The 19679-nt window shown below is 34.3% G+C and overlaps 1 pseudogene; it reads left to right on the forward strand.

Moving 5' to 3' along the window:
* LOC139864586 (ran-binding protein 1 homolog b-like) overlaps nucleotides 1-17859 on the forward strand; it is a 146017-nt pseudogene extending 128158 nt beyond the window's left edge.
* Nucleotides 17860-19679: the final 1820 nt, after the last annotated feature.

Raw genomic sequence — 19679 nt, forward strand, 5'->3', positions numbered from 1 at the left:
CGAGTGATACTTTTCACACCTTTGGCATAGCTGCTTCTGATTGTTGTTGTTGTTGCAGTTATTATTGTTGTTGGGATGATTGTTGTAGTTGCTGCTGTTGTTGTTGTTGTTGTTGTTGTTGTTGGGCCGTTTGTTGTAGTTGCGATTGATGTTACGATTGTTGGGATAGTTGTTGCGATTATTGTTGTAATTGTTGTTGTTGTTGTATTGGTGATTTTTATCACCGTTTTCCTCCCACTTTCTTTTGACTTGCTTCACATTGGCCTCTTCAGCAGTATGTTCTTTAATTCTTTCTTCAATCTGGTTCACTAGTTTGTGAGCCATTCTACATGCCTGTTGTATGGAGGCGGGCTCGTGTGAACTTATATCTTCTTGGATTCTTTCCAGTAATCCTTTCACAAACGCGTCGATCTTCTCTTCCTCATCTTCGAACGCTCCCAGACACAATAGGCACAATTCTGTGAATCGTCTTTCGTACGTGGTAATATCAAATCCTTGGGTTCGTAACCCTCTAAGTTCTATCTTGAGCTTATTGACCTCGGTTCTGGGACGGTACTTCTCGTTCATCAAGTGCTTGAATACTGACCACGGTAGTGCGTAAGCATCATCTTGTCCCACTTTCTCTAGATAGGTATTCCACCATGTTAACGCAGAACCTGTGAAGGTATGCGTAGCGTACTTCACTTTGTCCTCTTCAGTACACTTACTTATGGCAGACACCGATTCGACCTTCTCGGTCCACCGTTTCAATCCGATCGGTCCTTCGGTTCCATCAAATTCCAAAGGTTTGCAGGCAGTGAATTCTTTGTAGGTGCATCCTACACGATTTCCTGTACTGCTATATCCAAGGTTATTGTTGGTATGTAGCGCAGCCTGTACTGCGGCTATGTTTGAAGCAAGAAAGGCACGAAATTCCTCTTCGCTCATATTCAAGGTGTGTCGAGTAGTCGGTGCCATTTCCTTCAAAATAGTCAAATGAAACGAGTTAATCATATAGAATATCAAGAGTAGTCAATAGTATTTCGTAGCATAATATGAACTTATTTATAAAAGCTCTTTCTTCATATTAGCATTTTATACTCTTTAATTAGGGTAGTACCTACCCGTTAAGTTCATACTTAGTAGCTAACATACCATTTCAACTACTACAATTCTATATGAAAAACTAATCACAAAAACAAAAACAAAAATATATCATATTCAAGCCTTTATACAATAACTTGCAAACTTACAATACTGCTATTTTACATATAGCATGAAATATAGCACATAAAACTTTGATACAAAGTAGTTGCAAAGATAATTCTAGCTAGTACACAAGTCGTTCAGCAAAGGCAATAAAGACACGTAATTCATACGTCCAAAAACAAGTCATGCATTCTGGTTTTACTAGGACTACTTCTCATCCTTGGTCTTGTGGAACATAACCGTTATGGCTGTTGATAAGACAGCGTGTTGTAACGTCGTCAAAGGGACGAGGGTTACGTAATGTCCAACAGTCTTGTAACAATCTAAAAACCTCATTTCTTACCCCAATTACCGACTCAGTCACTTGTGGGAATGTTTTGTTTAATAGTTGTAGCCCGATGTTCTTGTTCTCACTTTGGTGAGAAGCGAACATTATTAACCCGTAAGCATAACATGCTTCTTTATGATGCATGTTAGCCGCTTTTTCTAAATCACGAAGTCCTATATTCGGATATATTGAGTCAAAATAATTTCTTAACCCGTTGCGTAAAATAGCATTTGGGTTCCCCGCAATATATGCGTCAAAGTAAACACATCGTAACTTATGGATTTCCCAATGTGATATCCCCCATCTTTCGAACGAAAGCCTTTTATAAACCAAGGCATTCTTGGAACGTTCTTCGAATGTCTTACAAACTGATCTTGCCTTAAATAGTTGTGCCGAGGAATTCTGACCGACTCTAGACAAGATTTCATCAATCATGTCTCCGGGTAGGTCTCTTAAAATATTGGGTTGTCTATCCATTTTGTGTTTTTATACTGTAAAATAGACAAGAGTTAGATTCATAAAAAAAATACTTATTAATACAAGCAATTTTTACATATATCATAAAGCATAAGCACACTATATTACATATATTACACCACACAAATACAACTATCTTATTCCGACTCGCTCGTTTCTTCTTCTTCAGTTTTGGTTCGTTTTGCCAAGTTTATAGGGATATATGATGTTCCCCTAATACGAGCCGTCGTTTTCCACATTGGTTTAGAAAAACCTGGTGGTTTAGAGGTTCCCGGGTTTTTGTCACAACTTAAGAAATACGGGTGTTGACGATACATATAAAGTTCATCGGGGTTGGAATCAGATTTCTCTATTTTTATGCCCTTTCCCTTATTGTTCTCTTTTGCTTTTTTTAAATTCAGTTGGGGTAATTTCTATAACATCATCGGAATCCTCGTCGGGATCTGATTCATCGGAGAATTGGTAATCCTCCCAATATTTTGCTTCTTTGGCGGAAACACCGTTGACCATAATTAACCTTGGTCGGTTGGTTGAGGATTTTCTTTTACTTAACCGTTTTATTATTTCCCCCACCGGTTCTATTTCTTCTTCTGGTTCCTCCTCCTCCGGTTCTGATTCTTCTTCCGGTTCCGATTCTTCTTGCGGTTCCGATTCTTCTTTCGGTTCCTCTTCGGGAACTTGTGAATCAGTCCACGAATCCTTCCAAATTACATTTGACTCTTCATTATTATTAGGTGAGTCAATGGGACTTGTATTAGAGGTAGACATCTATCACATAATATCAAACACGTTAAGAGATTAATATATCACATAATATTCACATGTTAAAAATATATAGTTTCCAACAAAAATGTTAAGTAATCATTTTTAAAGAAAACACGGTCGAAGTCCAGACTCACTAATGCATCCTAACAAACTCAATAAGACACACTAATGCAAATTTTCTGGTTCTCTAAGACCAACGCTCGGATACCAACTGAAATGTCCCGTTCTTATTGATTAAAAACGTTCCATATTAATTGATTTCGTTGCGAGGTTTTGACCTCTATATGAGACGTTTTTCAAAGACTGCATTCATTTTTAAAACAAACCATAACCTTTATTTCATAAATAAAGGTTTAAAAATCTTTACGTAGATTATCAAATAATGATAATCTAAAATATCCTGTTTACACACGACCATTACATAATGGTTTACAATACAAATATGTTACATCGAAATCAGTTTCTTGAATGCAGTTTTTACACAATATCATACAAACATGGACTCCAAATCTTGTTTTTATTTTAGTATGCAACAGCGGAAGCTCTTAGTATTCACCTGAGAATAAACATGCTTTAAATGTCAACAAAAATTTTGGTGAGTTACAGGTTTAACCTATATATATCAAATCGTAACAATAGACCACAAGATTTCATATTTCAATACACATCCCATACATAGAGATAAAAATCATTCATATGGTGAACACCTGGTAACCGACATTAACAAGATGCATATATAAGAATATCCCCATCATTCCGGGACACCCTTCGGATATGATATAAATTTTGAAGTACTAAAGCATCCGGTACTTTGGATGGGGCTTGTTGGGCCCAATAGATCTATCTTTAGGATTCACGTCAATTAGGGTGTATGTTCCCTAATTCTTAGATTACCAGACTTAATAAAAAGGGGCATATTCGATTTCGATAATTCAACCATAGAATGTAGTTTCACGTACTTGTGTCTATTTTGTAAATCATTTATAAAACATGCATGTATTCTCATCCCAAAAATATTAGATTTTAAAAGTGGGACTATAACTCACTTTCACAGATTTTTACTTCGTCGGGAAGTAAGACTTGGCCACTGGTTGATTCACAAACCTATAACAATATATACATATATATCAAAGTATGTTCAAAATATATTTACAACACTTTTAATACATTTTGATGTTTTAAGTTTATTAAGTCAGCTGTCCTCGTTAGTAACCTACAACTAGTTGTCCAACGTTAGATGTATATAAAAAATTGATATATATTATCTTGAATCAATCCACGACCCAGTGTATACGTATATCAGTATTGATCACAACTCAAACTATATATATATTTTGGAATCAACCTCAACCCGATATAGCTAACTCCAACATTCACATATAGAGTGTCTATGGTTGTTCCGCAATATATATATAGATGGGTCGACATGATAGGTCGAAACATTGTATACGTGTCTATGGTATCTCAAGATTACATAATATACAATATAAGTTGATTAGGTTATGGTTAGAATAGATTTATTACTAACTTTCACGTAGGTAAAATGAGTAGTTTTTACCAATTTTGTTTTGCTCGCCATTTCTTCGTTTCTAATCCGTTTTGAGTGATTTAAGCGGCCACGGTTTCATATTGAACTTAAATTTATGAATATAAATAGAAAAAGTATAAGTTTATAGTCGGAAATACAAGTTACAAGTCGTTTTTGAAAAACATACTTTCACTTTGAGTTTAACCATGATTCTTGGATATAGTTTCATGTTCATAAGAAAAATCATTTTTTCCAGAAGTATAGCTTTTAAATCAAAGTTCTTATTAGCTTTTAATTATCCCAACCAAAACAGCCCCCGGTTTTACTACGACGACGTATATCCAGTTTTATGGTGTTTATCGTGTTTCCGGGTTTTAAATTATTAAGTTAGCTTATCATATAGATATAGAACATGTGTTTAGTAGATTTTAAAAGTCTAGTTAGAAGGATTAACTTTATTTGCGAACAAGTTTAGAATTAACTAAACTATTTTCTAGTGATTACAAGTTTATAACGTTGAATAAGACAACTTTTTATGTATGAATCGAACGATATTATGAACATGATTACTACCTCAAGTTCCTTGGATAAACCTACTGTAAATGAAAAAAATAGATCTAGCTTCAAAGGATCCTTGGATGGCTTGAAAGAACAATTTCAAGTAAGATTTCCTCTCGAAATAAGATTGTTATAGTTATAGAAATTGAATTAAAGTTTGAATATGATTATTACCTTGTATTAGAAAGATAACCTACTATAAGTAACAAAGGTTTCTTGATCTTGGATGATTACTTGGAATGGATTTAGAAAACTTGGAATTAAACTTGCAATCTTGGAAGTATTCTTGATTTTATGAAACTAGAACTTTTGGAATTTATGAAGAACACTTAGAACTTGAAGATAGAACTTGAGAGAGTTCAATTAGATGAAGAAAATTGAAGAATGAAAGTGTTTGTAGGTATTTTTGGTCGTTGGTGTATGGATTAGATATAAAGGATATGTAATTTTGTTTTCATGTAAATAAGTCATGAATGATTACTCATAATTTTGTAATTTTATGAGATATTTCATGCTAGTTACCAAATGATGGTTCCCACATGTGTTAGGTGACTCACATGGGCTGCTAAGAGCTGATCATTCGAGTATATATACCAATAGTACATACATCTAAAAGCTGTGTATTGTACGAGTACGAATACGGGTGCATACGAGTAGATTTGTTGATGAAACTGAACGAGGATGTAATTGTAAGCATTTTTGTTAAGTAGAAGTATTTTGATAAGTGTCTTGAAGTCTTTCAAAAGTGTATGAATACATATTAAAACACTACATGTATATACATTTTAACTGAGTCGTTAAGTCATCATTAGTCGTTACATGTAAATGTTGTTTTGAAACCTTTAGGTTAACGATCTTGTTAAATGTTGTTAACCCATTGTTTATTATATCAAATGAGATGTTAAATTGTTACATTATCATGCTATTATGATATATAATATATCTTAGTAGGATATATATACAGTTAAATGTCGTTACAACGATAATCGTTACATATATGTCTCGTTTCGAAATCATTAAGTTAGTAGTCTTATTTTTACATATGTAGTTCATTGTTAATACACTTAATGATATATTTACTTATCATTTAACATAATTAACCAAGTGTATCAATATCTGTAACAGACTGAAACCCGGGCTAGTTGTAAGTGGACTATTTTTGCCCTTAGGGTTTGTGCTTAGTCTTAAGTGATTTTTATTTTAATTATTTTATTAGTATTTTATTATAATTGTGTTGTGACCAGTTTGTGACAAGGGTCCCAGAACAGGTTTGTTTATTTTATTTGGACCTCGTTTGGGTTACCTAATCTTGTGCGAAAGATATCAGATAACTGGTAAATACCCATGTGTTGCTCAGTGTGGGAATTAAACCTAACTAAGAGACTAGTGTACTGTATTTCCTTCCCATTTCTAGAAAATTCATTCTTCACTCCCGTACCTAACTTCCACCTCTTCAAACCCTAATTCCTAAATTGTGTTCTAGAGCTCAAATTGTTCATACCATCTTGTTTCTTACAGATTACTGAGTCTATCAAGGTAAGTAACATGTGTTTTTGTGTTCAATTCGTTGTTAAATTCTTGGTTTTGTGTGAGTTTTGTAAAAAGCTTGAATTTTTGTCAAAACAAGTGATTTAAGTGTTGTTATGGTCAAATTGTTGTGAGTTTTGAGTCTATAACAAGTAGTGAACAAGTTGTGGTCGATTTTGGTGTTTAAGACGAGCTCTAGATCGAGATTTAAGGATTTCATCGAGAAGTCCGTAGCCTTTGTTCAGTTTCTGAGGAAGATGAACACAGTCGGCCGACTGTCGGACGACAGTCGACCGACTGAGGGTGAACCGACCGACTGTAGAGTGAACCGACCGACTGAGATTTGCCTTCGGCCGATTGATGTATTACCCAATGAATCGACCGACTGGACAGGTCAGTCGACCGATTGTGTCGACAGTCGACCGACTGTAAGTGTCAGTCGGCCGACTGTGTGTACAGGGCAGAATGTTTTACCAAAGTGCCTTTTTCTAGCCGTTATGCTGCCCGTTTATATTTTGGTGTTCAGGATGTAAATTTTGAAAGTGCATAAGTGTTAAGCATGAAAATTTTAGCGGACGCATTTTTTTATGAATTTGCTATAATTCGTTGTCAGTGTGTCTAATCTTGATGGGAACACTATTCTAACTTGTTTTTTGCTGTTCTCAGGAGATAAGGACAAGGAAGAAGCTCAGAAATAATAACTGAGCAGTTGCTGGTAATTGGTGAGTGGGTCTATCTACGGATAGAGTTTAAGTAGCATATCATGCTACTGTGGTTGACTCTTTTACCATGCATAGTGTAGGAATTGCCATGATAGAATAATATCGTATGCCTGATGTTGAATGTGAATTATGTGTACACTGTGTGAATGGCACCAGTCGGGCCTAGGGAGACTGGGGACTCGAGACTGTGCCTAGGAGAGGTTAGAGTCCGTATGAGGTCAACCGTGCCTAGGGGAGGTTGGGTCCATAGGCTACTGATTGTAGAGTATAGTGTGAATGATGCATCCCCTGCATCTGGATAACTATACTATGAATTGAGTAGCAGAGACTATCGGTAGACTCAAGTCCGATCAGCTAGGAGTCGTGTGCTCGTACAAGCCGCCGATCCTCGTATTGTCTTATTGTATGCTAGTTGGTAGTTAGCAAGTGTTGTTGTTAGTATATAGCTTGTGTGTGACTTAAGCTATATCTGTTAGATAGATTCCATTCACTTAGTGGTGCGCTAATCCCCCACATATTCTCCCCTTGCAGGTTTACGTACTGCTAGTCGGGAAGGGCGTTGTTGCAGAAGACATGTTTGATAACCCAACTCTGATGTGGACTTTTGTATAAATAATGTTTTGAAATAACGTAACACCGTTGTGTAAACTTAAACGTAATGACGTGACTTATATTGTGTTTGTTAATAAAGTCTTCCGCTGTGTATTTAAAAAAAAAAAATGGCCGGTGTTACAATATCTTAATATGATTCATATGTACCTAGTAAGACGTTGTTATAACGATAATCGTTATATATATCGTTTTCGAGTTTCTTAATTTAATAGTCTCATTTTTATGTATATAACTCATTGTTAAAATACCTAATGAGATACATACTTATAATAAAATCATGTTAACTATATATATAACCATATATATATCATCGTATAGTTTTTACAAGTTTTAACGTTCGTGAATCACCGGTCAACTTGGGTGGTCATTTGTCTATATGAAACCTATTCCAATTAATCAAGTCTTAATAAGTTTGATTGCTTAACATGTTGGAAACACTTAATCATGTAAATATCAATTTCATTTAATATATATAAACATGGAAAAGTTCGGGTCACTACAAATTGTGGCCTAGGGTGATCCTTGTTACCATTATGGGATGCTTGTGGATCTCGAATGCCAAGATTTGGATTCTGGTCAAGAGATCCTGGGCTGCTCGGTAATAATAGATCATTCGAGTGACTTGCATGTTAGCGACGAAGTTTGGGCGAGATTGTACAACATCTTTGTTAAGAATTATAACCCGAACATTCTTAAACTAGAAGCTTACTATAAGTGGAAGCTTTTCATAAATAGTAGGTTTCCAAAAATAGAAACTTTTGAGAAATAGGAACTTTTCTCGAAAACCGTCACTGTCAATATAGTTGCTATATTAATAAACACACTTTATGTCAAGTTAGACATTAACTAATCAAACATTATACCTCTAGGTTGATATCCAGATCACTTACTTGCTTTACTTTCCTTCTTGCGTGGAATACTTCAACTGCTATTTAAGGTGATTTTCATAGCCCCACTTTTACTGTTTACTTAACTGTTTATAACTTTTGGGGTGAGACACATGCTTGCTTTATAACTGTTTTACGTTTAGACACAAGTACTAAAATGTTATTGTGCTGTCGTGCTTTGTCATGCAAATCCCCACCGTAATATCATTAATTGCTGAGGTATAAGATGCAAACTTAGTTATTGTGTGACGATCGCTCCAAATCCATATGGACGAACACGTCATTCATCGATTTCATTGTGAGGTATTTGACCTCTATATGATACGTTTTGTAAACGTTGCATTCTTTTGAAAAGGCACACCATAAATGAATATTTAAATCAAAGGTTTTCGACATATGATGATTTCTATATATAGACAATCACCGTAAATAATAGTTTACAATAGTACTTCCGTTGACAATGCAGTCAAAATAAGATAGATGGTAATGATTTGTGAATGCAACGTTTTCTCGAATAAAGCATGTATGACTCCATGCACATATCTTGTATAACATATAAGCAAACAGCAGAAAACTTCTAGGGAACCTGAGAATAAACATGCTAACAAGTGTCAACACAAAGGTTAGTGAGTTCATAGTTTTAATGTTGCGCATAATCTGTATATAAAGGTGGATCACAAGATTTCAGTTGTTTCATCCAGAAACGTTTATCAAAATATTCTACAAGATTGAGCACCCTGGTAACTAAACTTTAACGTCTATATAATAAGTACCCCTGTTTTAACATATATGCAACCAACATGTACAATACACGTAAACTAACGTGTACTAAACTTAAATAGCATACGTCTGTTTAATAGTTCAGGCTAGGGTTTCTAAACCTGGAACAGACGGGGATGTCAAGCCCTATGGATCCATATACAACTACTCGCGCCCACCAGTTCTTATAACCGGCAGTTACTAGTTACCAAAGCTAAGGGATTTTCGGTTCAAACTCGGTGTAGAATTTAGTATGTACTTGTATCCATTGCGTTTAAAATAAAGTGCTTGTATTCTCAGCCCAAAAATATAGATTGCAAAAGCAAGTAAAAAGGGATCTATAAACTCACCTTAGCAGCACATAAAGTCATTCACCGAAATGTGACCGAAACTCGAAATACCAAATAATCGTAGATCTCAACCTAGAGAACATATATTGGTCAATAAATGTCTATCAAGCTAGGTCTGGTCATAGTGTATCACAATCCTAATGCTCGAGATCGACATATAAAAGTTATCCAAAGTCGTTTCAAAAGGCCAATTTTGACAATAGTTCAACAAAACGAGACGTACCTTATATAAGGATTCATTTACTCGGTTGGTAATATTCAAAAATCCAATTTATCAATCTTACAAATAAGTTGTTTAAATATTAATTGCAGATTCAAAAGCAATTCCTATTAACGTCAATCATAATTCAGTTGACCATATCTTTTGATTCGTTCAACGAAATTACGCGATTTCTAAATGAAAAGTTATTCATTTTTCGCCAGCTTTCCAAAAACATGCATATTATATACCTTTTATCAGTAATATATGTATTTAATTCGTGATTCATCATAAACTGTTTAACGACGAAATTTAGCATACAAGCATGCATAAATATATATACTCGAGCACTAGACATGGATACATAAATAATATAAAAGATAAGATATGAATGCTCACGTATCAATATTGTGATTCAATATTGCAGGAAAGTACGTAGACGCAACAAAGATGATAAACACTAGGTTTGACTTGCGAACAATACCCATGAATATTACCCATAACCTCCATAGCTATAACCCATAGTTTCCTTAGCTCTATCCCGCTTGAAAACTCATTTTGAAATCATTTGGACATCACTCCGTCGTAATATTTTATGTATATTATTATTTTTGTATCGTAAAAATAATAATACTAATACTATTAATAATAAGATTTAATAATAATAATCTTAATATTAATAATAATAATAATAATAATAATAATAATAATAATAATAATAATAATAATAATAATTAATAAAATAAATACGGAGTAAAATGAATTGAATCAGAAGTAGAAATGGTCGAGCTTTTATAGTGTTGGCCTGAAATTGCCTGTCATGCGATCGCATGGTTTACTAGGCTTCTGGCCATGCGATCGCATGGCCACCTGTCTCCAGCTCACATCTTTTTGTTTCTTTGTTCGTCGACATAATTTTATAATATATATAATTTAAATAATTTAAATTAATTAATTATATATTATATTATATTCTCGTGTATAGGTGACTTGTAATTTTTATTCTGATGTCTTGTACGTTTACGTTCGACTTATGTCCCGCTTCCGGTTTCTCGAACGCATTTTCGTACGCTATTTTTCGTTACGCGATGTGTACCTTTATCAAAAATTAAACTTAATCATTGATAAACTATGTCACTCGAAGTGTAGCTTTAATCAATTAAGTGTTTTGGTTATTTGCTTCTATAAATCATCATCTCGTAGTATATACATATACATATATACATATATATATTTTTTTACTATAGCAAATAGTGATTTTCGAAAACACTATAGCTTTTCGGGTACTGTAGCAATTCAAAAATACTGTAGCAAATTAGTGTTTTACTGGATCATCTTAAACGTTTTAGTTAACTTATCTAAATATCAATCGAATCAATAATCGAATGTTACTATCGTTTACTAAATAACTTGAAATCATATATATATATATATATATATATATATATATATATATATATGCACATTAAGTTATATAAATATATATATATATATATATATATATATATATTGTTCGTGAATCTTCGAGAACAGTCAAAGAATAATTGATTACATGAATATAGTTCCAAAACTTTCGTGACTCAACATTACAGACTTTGCTTATCATGTCGAAAACATTAAATCATTTAAAGATAAAGTTTAACTTTGGTCAAAAATTTCCGGGTTGTCACATATTGTGAGTAGCGCTACTGAGAGTGACGCCTCTAACTATTTGACTGATGGTCTTTGGTTACATAATAATGATTCAACTGACACTGACTGTTCAAGGTGTCGCGAGGTAAACTTTTGTCTAGTAGCGATATTACAAACTGCAGCAACTCTTTTTAGATTGATATAATTGGTATCAATCAGCTTTAAACTAAATCTTGTGGTCTAATGCATATTATATAAACCTATGAATTTCACTCAACCTTTTTGGTTGACACTTTAAGCATGTTTTGTCTCAGGTGACGAATAAGGTGATTGCTATGAATGCTACATGATGAATTGAATGCTGCTGCATGGAGTCTTCATTTCATTACATTTACTTTGCATGTTAAAACTAATACTATTTCGGTTTGGATTTGATGTAAAAACTTTTAATGCTTCCGCTGTTTTATTAATAAATGTTTTATTCAAAACGTCTCATATAGAGTCGTTCTCGTTTATACAACTGTGATTTGATATAATTAGTCACAAATACCCCAGGCCCTATTTGAGGGTGTGACAGATTGTGTGTTACGTGTTATGGTTCAGATTTTTTTTTAAATGGTAATTATTTTGATCCCACTTTCAAAAATGGAAAAAACGAAATTTTTGCTGGAAAAATGGTAAAACCGAAGTTTGGAACTTCGGTTTTGTCATTTCCGAAGTTTCAAACTTCGGTTTTGGGTGACCTGTCAGCAGAAACCCTAAACCGAAGTTTGAAACTTCGGTTTTGCAGGTAAACAGTAAAACCGAAGTTTCAAACTTCGGTTTTTCAGTCTGCATCATCAGTCACAATTATGGACTGAAACCTGCAACCCTAGTCTCAATTATGGACTGAAACCTGCTAACCTATCATGTCAAAATATGATTTATCATCTTTTTTCATTTATTTATATCACCCTTATCATGGACTCAAACACAAACATCACCAAGAACACAATTCAAGCATTTCAAAGTCAGTTTCAAACACCAACAACACAATTTAAACTAATCTTAATCAGTTTCATACATCAACAATTACAAAAATGTCTATAATTCGTCCATTCATGGTTCATTTTCTTTGGGGAGGCCAAATTTCATTCCAAAATGGTTGGCTTACTGGTGATAACACAACGATTAGAAGGAGTTTTGTGTTGACAACCAAGGTTAACTGTATGCAGTTAAACCAAATGGCGTATAATTATGTAGGTGTGAGTCAAAGATCACACACGTTAAAAATGTTCTTGTGGGTTCTTTTCAATGGAAATGAATGGAAAAGTGAACTTACTGATGATAACACTTTGGAAACAATATATTTTTATTCTCAAAATGATCCAAATTACGAGGCTCAAATTAAAATTCAGTTTGAGAAAGTTTTTTCTACCACCCAAGGTTCGGGTTATGTGGATCTTATTCAAACTTTGGAGGGTGGTCCATCAACATCAAACTACCATTCAACAGTTGTTGAAGATGAACAAGAACGAAGAGACGAAGTAGAAAATGTAGTAGACCCAGATGATGGTATGTCTACTACAATCGACGATACAGTTTCTAAATATATCATTGAAGATAATGTTTCCGGTGACGAAGGTAGAGAGGAGCAAGTGGAACCACAAATTGAGCCTGCCCCAGTTTCACGTTTCGGGTTTGTTAATGAAGGTGAGGGTAGTAATAGTTTTCCATTCGATGATGACCAAGAAGCTTCATGGGTTTTTTATGATAAGGAGATCGGTATTATTTCCAAAGGAATGGTGTTCCAGAAAAAATCCGAACTTATTTATGCTGTTCGAAAATGGAATATACACTATAATAGAGAAATAGTTGTTACACAAAGCAAGCCGGGTTATTTGCAAGCACATTGTAGAACAACTAGCTCAAGTTATAAGGGTCCACAAGAAAGATACCATTGTGCCTGGAGTGTTAGTGGTTCGTCTCACAATCGATCGAAGGTATGGAAAATATCAAAATGGAAAGATGAACACACGTGTTATGGACACGTATCAGAAAACAACAATCGTTGTTTAACCTCTAGCTTAATTGCTACTGAAATTGAACATCAAATATGTTTAAACGTTGCTTATCCTGTTGCCAACATCCAAGCCCAAATAAAAAAAATACATGGCATGTGGATATCCGTTACGGCAAAGCATGGAATGCTAGGCGTATTACAATCGAACGATTATTTGGAACTTGGAAAAGTAAATTTATTCATTTACCAAATTATATAAATGAATTAGTTACTACCAATCCAGACACAATTGTTGTGTTTGAAAATGGACCTGAAATTGAAGAAGGTTTCGACACCTTTAAATTTGTGTTTTGGGCATTCGGTCTAGCCATTAAAGCGTTTAAAATGTGTATTCCAATGATTTGCATCGATGGCACCCATTTGAAAGGTAGTTATAAGGGTAAATTGTTAACAGCGATTGCCAAAAATGCTAACAATCAAATTTTACCCATTGCCTTTGCCCTAGTTGATGAAGAAAGTAACGAAAGTTGGGTTTGGTTTTTGCAAATGCTCCAAGAAAATGTTATTGGAAACGAAAATTTGTGTGTCATCTTTGATCGACACCCAGGTATCTTACATGCAATGGGTGCTCAAACATATGGTTAGGAACATAGGTACTGCTTGCGCCACATTCGTAGCAACTTGCTGGGCAAATACACTAAAGTGAAATTGCTCAAACACTTGTGTTGGACAGTCGGTTAAACAACAAATCAAATATTGTACAAGAATGCTTTCAGGGCCATCAAACAAGCTAGTGTTGAGGCTTGGCAATATTTGCAAGATGCTGATGTAGGCAAATGGACTGTGTATAGGGACAGTCAGAGGAGTCGTTGGGGTAACACAACGACAAATATTGCTGAGTCCCTCAACAATGTGTTCCGTCATGCCCGTATGATGCCGATCAAAGCGTGTATCAAATATACATTTGATTACACCAGACAACACTTCTACGATCAAAGTCGAGAAGCAAGGTTATGTAATTCACCACTTTCGAAGAACATGTTTAACGTCTTTAACGAACGGGCAAAAAGAGCTCAACGTTACAAAACAACATGTTATCACAAACAACAAGGTATCTACAAGGTTCATTCAACTTATCAAAGAAGTGGTGAAGGTGGCACCGATTACACAGTGGAGTTTAAAAAGAAAAGGTGTTCATGTGGTATTTGACAACACCAAAGATTACCTTGCTCTCATGCCATTTCCGTATGTAGCCATCTAAACGAGGATGTAAATAAACAAATCAGTAAAAAGTATACAACTCCTACATGGAGAGAGCAATATAGCGATCATTTTAATCCATTAAGAGATGCGAGCTACTGGACACATATAGAATGGAAAATTATGGCCGATCCATCAAGATTGATTAAGCATAGGGGGCGGAAGCAATCAAAACGTATGAAGAACCAGATGGATGAACGTGAAAAGTAAAAACCAAAGTGTGGTATATGCAGGGTTGAAGGTCACAACAGGAACACCTGTCCAACTACTAGAATGCCATAGGTTTTCATTAGTAATTTGTTGTACTTTGTTTCTTGTACTTTGTCTGTTGTAATCGCTAATTCTGTTTATGAATAAAAAAGTGTTGTTGAATTAATAAAATTGCATGTTACTAATCTTATTCAAGTTACTAATCTATTACAAGTAACTTTAATTTATAAAAGGTCTAGGTGCATAATAGTATTCACCATGACTATCATACATCGTATCGAACTCTAGTGCGTCTTCAAAAACTCCAAATAAAACATACAACTCGATATTTTCTGAAAGTATACACGCTTTCCCTACTAATGTATACCATTCTTCATCATAGCACATTGCTTCGGCTTCACTTGCTCCTAGTTTGTAGTAGTATATGTCCATTGAACGTGGATTCTTTGGTAGCTTTTCTTTAAGAAACTCATTCAACTTCTCCATATTAAAGCCCCGAACATCTACGTTATCAAACGTCATTTTAGGCCCTTTAGAGAGTTCTGTTTTACCATCATTCCATTCAAAATCACAACCATGATACACGTCAATTGATACGTATTTCGGATTCATTTTTTGTTATGTATTTATGAAACAATCACAAATCACTTTTATAAACCCGAATCTACAAATAACCGAAGTTTTAAAGTTCGGTTTCAGACCTATCAAGTACTAGACATGTCATAAAAATCAATTACAGATATGTTACTGCTACCTTTTACTGTTACCTTTTACTGTTCGACAGCTTTTACTGAAACCGAACTTTAAAATGCCGGTTTTTCAATTTTAACTACACTATATAAACCGACATCTATTACAACAAACGGATGTATCACTCTCTTCTCCCTTCTCCAAACATATATTTTAATTTTGTAAACATGTCACCAATTTCTGTTCAAATTAATGTCTATTGGAATGGGCAGTTTTCAACACAAAAAAAGTTTTACTATGGGTACGAATATAAGTACTTTCAAAATGTGGATGTTAGTCAGATGACAACAATTTCGAAGGTGTTTGAGTGGCTTAAAGAAAACATTACGGTTGAACATTCGGGCGTGATGTTTTGGAATGAAGGTAAAGGAAAATTCGAGCATCTTTGTGAGGAAGATGAATGGATTATGATAAAAAAAAAATGAAGCAATTGTGAAAAATCAACCTCTTCCATTGCATCTAATTTAATTATGTGTTAAATTTCTATGTGTTGTTTTAAATTATGTATTTTTATTTTTAAAAAAATGTAACCGTGATTCTGATATTAATAAAAGTGTTGTTCAAAAAATTTGTATTTGCATCTTACTAATATTAATATTTTATTGTTTGTAATGTTATTATATATTTTTAAAGTAATATTAGCGTATGAAACTGTAAATTAACTATCAAAACCAAGTTATTTATAAAATTAGAGTTAAAAAAAAAAAAAAAAAAAAAACCAAAACCGAAGTTTGGAACTTCGGATTTGGTCAAAACCGAAGTTCCAAACTTCAGATTAGGGTTTCTGCTGACAGACCACCCAAAACCGAAGTTTGAAACTTCGGTAATGGCAAAACCGAAGTTTGGAACTTCGGTTTTACCATTTTTGCAACTAAATTTCCTTTATTTCCATTTTTGAAAGTGGGATCAAAATTATTACCATTTTAAAAAAAATGTACCCACTGCCCGGCTATAGTAAAAAATCGTCTAGAATTCTATCCCAATAAGACCCTCCTGCAGGTGTATGTATGTAAACTATTACTTTTAACATACGGTTATGGGTTGTGTGTACGTTGCTAGTTTAAAAAGTATTTTGATTTTGATTTTGATTTTATTTACTTGTAATTTTATTTTGAAATTGAGTTTGTTTTGAGTTTGTAGTAAAGCAAAGTTGTATCGATTTGATAATGACGAGAGCGAGTGGAAGGAGCGAAGTGATGGATCAGCAAAGTTTTTGAAGCACAAAGAGAGTCGTAAAGTGCGTTTCCTTATGCGTCAATTGAAAACCCTAATGATCCGTGCTAATCATCGTGGTATGAACAAATATATATTTGTTTAGCATCTTAATTTGTGAAAGGTTTGGTTATTTATTTGAATGTGGTGTGGCATTGTAGTTAATGATACTATGTCTATTCAAAAGCATGATTTGTATGAGAATGCATGTGCGTGGTATGCTGCTGATTTTTCGGATGGTGTACGTAAGGATGAGCTATTTTGCATCAGATTTGATTCAGTTGAAAGTAAGTTTTCACACAGTATTATTTAAGTTTTTTCATCTTTGTCTGCTGTTTAATTGCGAATTGTTTTGAGATTCTCTTCTTATTAGTCACAGAAGCTTTCTTATATTTTCATTCATAAATGACCATAACCCTTTCTTGCAATATTGTTTCTCATAACTGTGTGGAAAATGTCTTTTTTATTTATTTATTTGGACCACATTGTAATCTTCACTTTACGTTATGCATGCAAGTAGTATGATATTCGAGTATTTGATGTATCTGGTTTTGATTACATTTTGTTTTTACAGTTAGCATCAATGTGTAACATGTGTTTCACATTAGATAAAGGGTCGGTTAGACCTATTGTGTAACATGTGTTTCACGATCTAGCCTAGACGGTTTGTTTTACAGTAATTGATTATATTATTATGATCTCTGTTGTGGTAAAAACTGCTAAAATGTTTTGTTTAATTTCCCCTTTTTACGATTTGCTAAAATCCATTTTTTTTCCTGAATTATATTATAGACTGTAGAAAGTTTATGAACACTTACCAATTGGTGGTCGAGTCTCAACAAGACGGGGAATAAAACAAAGAAGAAGCTTCAGATGATCTGCTCGACTTTTAGTGAAGTCGATTGTGGAAGAATATAAGGGAGGAGGCACCTAAAATGGTCATGAATTTCTGCATCTCTTTGTAGTGGAGTCGGTCTGTCAGGTCAGGGTCTGGGGGTCTTCGATTTTGTGTGATAGTCAGAGGCGGAGGCACATGTAATTCATTGGGTTCAATTGCAGTGGCGAAGCCAGGATTTCAGATTGATGGTGTCATAAAATAATATTGAACTATTGTGTCGCCAAAATTTAATTACAAAGTATGTTTCAGTACAAATATAGAAAGTCAAGTTACCTTTAGCATAATGTTCCTTCAAATCTTTCTTTCGTTAGCATCAAAGGAAAAGAGAAGTTTTGTAAATATTACATGTATTATAGTTGCTATTTAATGTGTGATTGTTATGAAACAGAGTTATGTGGCAATATATAATTAATATTGTTTTGCTGTAAACATTGGACGGTAAGTATGGTCATGCCACCATAGATTCTGATTAGAAGTGTGGGCATAATAGAGATTGGGCCGAATTTCAACTAACTTCTATTTGGGCCACAAAACAGAATAGATGATGTCCTTAGTGAGAAAGTGATGGTGTCATAGTGATAAAGTTACGGTAATACAGATTTAAAAGCCTACAAGATTACACTACAAATCTTGCCTCTGTTCAATTGACACCAATGAAAAAGGATTTGTAGTGTAATCTTGTAGGCTTTTAAATCTGTAATACCGTAACTTTATCACTATGACACCATCACTTTCTCACTAAGGACACCATCTATTTTGTTTTGTGGCCCAAATAGAAGTTAGTTGGAATTTGGCACAATCTCTATTATGCCCACACTTCTAATCAGAATCTATGGCAGCATGACCATACTTACCGTCCAATGTTTACAGCAAAACAATATTAATTATATATTGCCACATAACTCTGTTTCATAACAATCACACATTAAATAGCAACTATAATACATGTAATATTTACAAAACTTCTCTTTTCATTTGATGCTAACGAAAGAAAGATTTGAAAGAACATTATGCTAAAGGTAACTTGACTTTCTATATTTGTACTGAAACATACTTTGTAATTAAATTTTGGCGACACAATAGTTCGATATTATTTTATGACACCATCAATCTGAAATCCTGGTTTCGCCATTGGTGATAGTTTAGCGTGGGTCGTTCACTTGGTCTTGTTCTGGTTTGGGTGTTTTTTTTTGTTTTTTTTTTTTTTGGCGAAAAAAACGAATACTTAAATAAAAAACGGAAAACGTTTTGGAATAGAAAACGTCTTCAACAAAGGATACAATAGAGAAACCCTGATGAGGCTCGTACCTAGAAAGCGACAAACATACAGATTATCTACCGAGCCTCATCGAACCAAAAATCTAAACAACTTGGGGCAAAACAACAAATAAAACATAGACCCAAAGGACACTACGAAACACGACGATGAACACACCGACTCAAATATCTTTGATAAACACGCCGAATTTTTTCATTTCAGCGCCCTGAACCAATTGTTTCTTCTTCCCCTTTTGTTGATACCCGTTTTTTAACGGCACACAAGGGACTTCACTATGATTAACAAGAGTAGCATTAAGCTGTTCGCTCTCCTCGGTCATTTTCGTCATCATGGCATCAAAAGCCGCCATAGCCTCCTCGGTCATTTTTTCATTCTCCAAAGCCGATGAACCACCTTTACTTGACCCCGCAAAATCGCTCTTCTTGATCACCTTGCCACCCATACACAAACTCTGAATAGCATCCCCGTAATCCAAATCATCATCTCGATCAATGAGCTTATAAGAGCCCGATGTGGAAGCGACATTCCTACTCTTT

The sequence above is a fragment of the Rutidosis leptorrhynchoides genome, chromosome 8, assembly GCF_046630445.1.
Source record: "Rutidosis leptorrhynchoides isolate AG116_Rl617_1_P2 chromosome 8, CSIRO_AGI_Rlap_v1, whole genome shotgun sequence".
Classification (NCBI taxonomy): domain Eukaryota; kingdom Viridiplantae; phylum Streptophyta; class Magnoliopsida; order Asterales; family Asteraceae; genus Rutidosis; species Rutidosis leptorrhynchoides.